The sequence below is a fragment of the Lolium rigidum genome, chromosome 1 (genome assembly GCF_022539505.1).
Source record: "Lolium rigidum isolate FL_2022 chromosome 1, APGP_CSIRO_Lrig_0.1, whole genome shotgun sequence".
NCBI lineage: Eukaryota > Viridiplantae > Streptophyta > Magnoliopsida > Poales > Poaceae > Lolium > Lolium rigidum.
Genome location: NC_061508.1, coordinates 209848143 through 209855064, shown reverse-complemented (window position 1 = coordinate 209855064; position 6922 = coordinate 209848143).

Below are 6922 nucleotides of genomic sequence, written 5' to 3'. Positions count from 1 at the left end.
TCCCATGAGGATCTTCTAGCCTCTCATGATAGGCTAAAGTTACCTCATGAGGCTATCATATCTAAGGCAACACCTTGTTAGCCTCATGTGGGTACTAGCACTACTACTCAAAATGTTATATTGCCATGTGCTAGTCCTAGTAATTCATCCACTCATCATATTGCTAAATCTTGTGATGAATTATCTTCCTTGCCTTCTTGCTCTAACAATGAAGGTTCTACTTCCTCTCGTACTTGTGTTGTTACTAACCATGTAGAGGAAATCAAAGAGCTCATGGCTCAAGTCACTTCTTTGAAGAATGACTTGGTAAAGAGTCATGATGGGAAATGCAAACTTGACACAATGTTAAGTGTGCAACAATCCCCCAATGATAAGAGTGGACTTGGATTCAAATCCAACAACAAGAACAAGTCCAACAACAAGAAGAAGAAGAAGAAGAAGAAGGGCCAACTACAAGTCAAAGACCCGGCCAAGATTGTTTGCTTCAAGTGCAAAATTTAAGGGCACCATGTTAGATCTTGCCCTTTGAAGAAGAAGCAAAAAGGGAAGCGGCCTCAAGTTCAAACACATATTCAACCTCAAGTTGAAGAAATGCCACTTCACAAGAAGAAACAAGCCAATGCTCCCATTGTGGAGAAATCTAGTGCGAAGAAGGAGAAGAAGAAAACTTGCTACATATGCTGTGAGAAGGGCCACATCTCCTCCTTTTGCACTATTGGTACCTCATCCAACTCTATTACCATTGATGATGTTTATTCTCTTTGTAAGGATGAGTGTGGCAATGTGTTTGCCAAATTTGTTGGTGCTCAAAGTGGTGTCAAGAATAGAACCATTTGGGTTGCCAAGCCTATTGTGACTAACCTCTTAGGACCCAACTTAGTTGGGGACCAACAATCCAAAACTTGATCAATAGGTGCTTGTTGGAGGGCATTGGAGACTTGGCTACATCATGAAGAATTAAGGGATCTTCATCATTTATATTATCTCAAGCCAAGTCTTTTGGTTATCTTACTTCTATCATATACCCAATGTTCCTCCTTGCGGTAACATGTGCTCAACCCATTTATATTGAAAGTTACTCGCCCCTTTGCATGTGTTAGTTTTGTTCCTAACATGTGTTTGTATATGTTGTGCATCCTACTTGTTTTTCTTGAGAAATCAAGTCTATGAATGTTAGGTTGCACACCATGTATTTGTGCTTGTGTTGGAGCCTCTTTGCATCTTGTTGTATCTTATATGGCTCTTATGAGAGATGAATGGACTATAACATTTTGGGGGAGTGATATGCCTTTAGGAATTTCACAATCCTAACAATGCGTGTACATGAGGAATATCACTTAGAATTGATATTGCAAGATTATCTAGTCTCTATGTGGTATGTCAGCTTCATGAGAAATTCAAATTCTAATGTCCATTAATATCTCTAGTTGGATCTTATTTGCCTCTTGTGAAAATAAATTCCTTATCACATTATGGGGGAGTAATAAGCTTTTTGTATATTACAAGCCTATAAAATGTGAACATTTGAGGTTGTGTCACATAGAATTGATATTGTAAATTATCTCTCTCATATGTGGCAAGTTTGCTCAAACAAGTTCCAATTTGCTTAAATGGCTTCATTGCTAATATCTTTGTGGATCTTATTTGTGAAAGTTTTTCTTGGCATGGTTTTTCACAATGTGTCCCTCAATACATTTTTGGAAAACCATGTGCTTCAAGTCATACTATTAATTGCTTTGCATGTTGGTATGAATACTATTAATTGCTTTGCATGTTGGTATGACTAATTGAAGCTATCAAGAAACTCTCTTTGCATGATGGTTAACTCTTATCTTTTACCATATGCTTTATTTGGTGTAAAAATGATTGATGTCTACGCACGCTTCTATTCCTGTAGACAGTGTTGGGCCTCCAAGAGCAGAGGTTTGTAGAACAGCAGCAAGTTTCCCTTAAGTGAATCACCCAAGGTTTATCGAACTCAAGGAGGTAGAGGTCAAAGATATCCCTCTCAAGAAACCCTGCAATCACGATACAAGAAGTCTCTTGTGTCCCCAACACACCTAATACACTTGTCAGATGTATAGGTGCACTAGTTCGGCGAAGAGATAGTGAAATACAAGTAATATGGATGATTATGAGTGGTAATAGCAATCTGAAATAAATATGGCAGCGAGTAAACATGCAGTGGAACAGTAAATAAACGGAGATTCGATGCTTGGAAACAAGGCCTAGGGATCATACTTTCACTAGTGGACACTCTCAACATTGATCACATAACTGAATAAACAAATACTACTGTCTCTACACTCTCTTGTTGGATGACAAACACCATTCATTGTGTAGGGCTACAAGAGCTCCCTCAAGCCGGAGTTAACAAGCTCCACAACATTCGGTGTTCATATTTAAGTAACCTTAGAGTGCATGATAGACCAACGCAATTATACCGAGTACTAACATAGCATGCACACCGTCACCGACAGACTATGAAAGGAGGAATAGATCACATCAATACTATCATAGTAATAGTTAACTTCATAATCTACAAGGGATTACAATCATAACCTATGCCAAGTACTACATGATGCACACACTGTCAACATTACATCATGGAGGAGGAATAGAGTACTTTAATAACATCACTAGAGTAGCACATAGATTGATAGTGATACAAAGCTCATCATATGAATCTCAATCATGTAAGGCAGCTCATCAGATCATTGTATTGAAGTACATGGGAGAGAGATTAACCACATAGCTACCGGTACATCCCTTAGCCTCGGGGGAGAACTACTCCCTCCTCATCATAGGAGACAGCAGCGTTGATGAAGATGGCGGTGGTGTCGATGGAGATGCCTTCCGGGGGCAATTCCCCGTCCCGGCGGCGTGCCGGAACAGAGACTTCTGTCCCCCGAATCTTGGCTTCGCGATGGCGGCGGCTCTGGAACTTTTCTCGTATCGTGGCTTATTCGTCTCGAAGATTTAGGTCACGAGGAATCTTATAGGCGAAGAGTCGGAGTCGGAAGGGCCACGGGGGACCCACACAGCAGGGGGGCGCGCCCCCCCTCTGGCCGCGCCGCCATAGCGTGTGGGGGCCCTGGGCCTCCCCTCTGGTCCCTCTTCGGTGTTCTGGAAGCTTCGTGGAAATATAAGATCGTGGGCCTTGATTTCGTCCAATTCCGAGAATATTTCCTTACTAGGATTTCTGAAACCAAAAACAGCAGAAAACATGAACTGGCACTTCGGCATCTCGTCAATAGGTTAGTTCCAGAAAATTCATAAATATGACATAAAGTGTGTATAAAACATGTGAGTATCATCATAAAAGTAGCATGGAACATAAGAAATTATAGATACGTTTGAGACGTATCAGCATCCCCAAGCTTAGTTCCTACTCGCCCTCGAGTAGGTAAACGATAACAAAGATAATTTCTTAAGTGACATGCTATCATAATCTTGATCATACTATTGCAAAGCATATGAGATGAATGAAGTGATTCAAAGCAATGGTAAAGACAATGAGTAAACAACTGAACCATATAACAAAGACTTTTCATGAATAATACTTTCAAGACAAGCATCAATAAGACTTGCATAAGAGTTAACTCATAAAGCAATAAGTTCAAAGTAAAGGCATTGAAGCAACACAAAGGAAGATATAAGTTTCAGCGGTTGCTTTCAACTTCAACATATTTATCTCATGGATAATTGTCAACACAAAGTAATATAACAGGTGCAATAGGTAAACATGTAAGAATCAATGCACACAGTTGATACAACTGTTTGCTTCAAAGATAGAAAGAAGTAGGTGAACTTACTCAACAATAAAGTAGAAGAAAGGCCCTTCGCAGAGGGAAGCATGGATTACTATTTTTGTGCTAGAGCTTTTCATTTTGAAAACATAGAAACAATTTTGTCAACGGTAGTAATAAATCATATGTGTTATGTATAAGATATCCTATAAGTTGCAAGCCTCATGCATAGATTACCAATAGTGCCCGCACCTTGTCCTAATTAGCTTGGATTTACATGGATTATCATTGCATAACATATGTTTCAACCAAGTGTCACAAAGGGGTACCTCTATGCCGCCTGTACAAAGGTCTAAGGAGAAAGTTCGCATTGGATTTCTCGCTTTTGATTATTCTCAACTTAGACATCCATACCAGGACAACATAGACAACAGATAATGGACTCCTTTTTAATGCATAATCATTCAACAACAAATAATATTCTCATAAGAGATTGAGGATTGATGTCCAAACTGAAAGTTCCACCATGATTCATGGCTTTAGTTAGCGGCCCAATGTTCTTCTCTAACAATATGCATACTCAAACCATTGATCATGATAAATCACCCTTACTTCAGACAATATGAACATGCATAGCAACTCACATGATATTCAACAAAGGTGTAATAGTTGGTGGCGTCCCCAGAAACATGGTTACCGCTCAACAAGCAACTTATAAGAAATAAGATACATAACTACATATTCTTCACCACAATAGTTTTTAAGGCTATTTTCCTATGAGCTATATATTGCAAAGACAAAGAATAGAATTTTTAAAGGTATCACTCAAGCAATTTACTTTGGAATGGCAGAAAAATACCATGTAGTAGGTAGGTATGGTGGACACAAATGGCATAGTTTTTGGCTCAAGGATTTGGATGCACGAGAAGTATTCCCTCTCAATACAAGGCTTTGCTAGCAAGGTTGTTTGAAGCAAACTCAAGTATAAAATGGTGCAGCAAAACTCACATATGAACATATTGTAAGCATTATAAGACTTTACATCGTCTCCTTGTTGTTCAAACACCTTAACCAGAAAATATCTAGACTCTAGAGACCAATAATGCAAACCAAATTTTAACAAGCTCTATGTAATTCTTCATTAATAGGTGCAAAGTACATGATGCAAGAGCTTAAACATGATATATATGAGCACAACAATTGCCAAGTATCAAATTATTCAAGACATTATACCAATTACCACATGAGGCATTTTCTGTTTCCAACCATATAACAATGAACGAAGCAGTTTCAACCTTCGCCATGAACATTAAGAATAAAGCTAAGAACATATGTGTTCATACGAAACAACGGAGCGTGTCTCTCTCCCACACAAGCATGAATTTATTCAGAGAATGAACATAACAAAAACGAAAATAAAAGCACACAGACGCTCCAAGTAAAGCACATAAGATGTGACGGAATAAAAATATAGTTTCACTAGAGGTGACCTGATAAGTTGTCGATGAAGAAGGGGATGCCTTGGGCATCCCCAAGCTTAGATGCTTGAGTCTTCTTAAAATATGCAGGGATGAACCACGGGGGCATCCCCAAGCTTAGATTTTTCACTCTTCTTGATCATATTGTATCATCCTCCTTTTTTGACCCTTGAAAACTTCCTCCACACCAAACTCAAAACAAACTCATTAGAGGGTTAGTGCATAATCAAAAATTCACATATTCAGAGGTGACACAATCATTCTTAACACTTCTGGACATTGCTCAAAGCTACCGAAAGTTAATGGAACAAAGAAATCCATCAAACATAGCAAAACAGAGCGATGCAAAATAAAAGGCAGAATCTGTCAAAACAGAACAGTCCAGTAAAGACGAATTTTTAGAGGCACTTAACTTGCTCGAGATGAAAAAGCCCAAATTGAATGAAAGTTGCGTACATATCTCGAGGATCACTCACGTAAATTGGAAGATTTTTCTGAGTTACCTACAGAGAACCCTGCCCAAATTCGTGACAGCAAGAAATCTGTTTCTGCGCAGTAATCCAAATCTAGTATGAACCTTACTATCAAAGACTTTACTCGGCACAACAATGCAATAAAATAAAGATAAGGAGAGGTTGCTACAGTAGTAACAACTTCCAAGACTCAAATATAAAACAAAATTGATGTAGTAAAATAAAAACATGGGTTATCTCCCAAGAAGTGCTTTCTTTATAGCCATTAAGATGGGCTCAGCAGTTTTAATGATGCACTCGCAAGAAATAAGAGTTGAAGCAAAAGAGAGCATCAAGAAGCAAATTCAAAACAAATTTAAGCCTAACCCACTTCCTATGAAAAGGAATCTTGTAAATAAACAAGTCATGTAGGCATAATGCAACAAGCATAGGAAAACTAGACAAGCGCAACTTCAAGATTTTCAGCATATAGAGAGGTGTTTTAGTAACATGAAAACTTCTGCAACCATATTTTCCTCTATCATAATGATTTTCAGTAGCATCATGAACAAACTCAACAATATAACTATCAAATGAAACATTCTTATCATGAGTCTCATGCATAAAATTATTACTACTCCCAACATAAGCATAGTCATTCTTATTAATTGTAGTGGGAGCAAATTCAACAAAGTAGCTATCATCAAATATAGGAGGCATATTGTAATCATAATTAAATTTATCCTCCATAGTAGGCGGCACCAGAAGACCACTATCATTATAATCATCATAAATAGGAGGCAAAGTATCATCAAAGAAAATTTTCTCCTCAATGCTTGGGGGACTAAAAATATCATGCTCATCAAAACCAGCTTCCCCAAGCTTAGAACTTTCTATATCATTATCAACAATGGTGTTCAAAGCGTTCATACTAATATTACTACTAGCATGCAAATAAGGTTCCATAGGTTTTTTAATTTTCGCATCAAACAATCCATGTCTTCACTCAAGAAATAGTTTAAAAAGCTCACAGTTGTTTTCCATTATGCCTTACTAGTGTAAAACAAGAAACAAAAAGATGCAATTGCAGGATCTAAAGGAAATAGCTTCGAGCACTCACACACCGGAAACAGTGCTAGGAAATAGCTTAGTAGTCGGAGGATGTGAATACCTTTTACCTTACCTCCCAAGCAACGACGCCTGTAAAATAGCTTGATGTCTACGCACTCTTCTATTCCTGTAG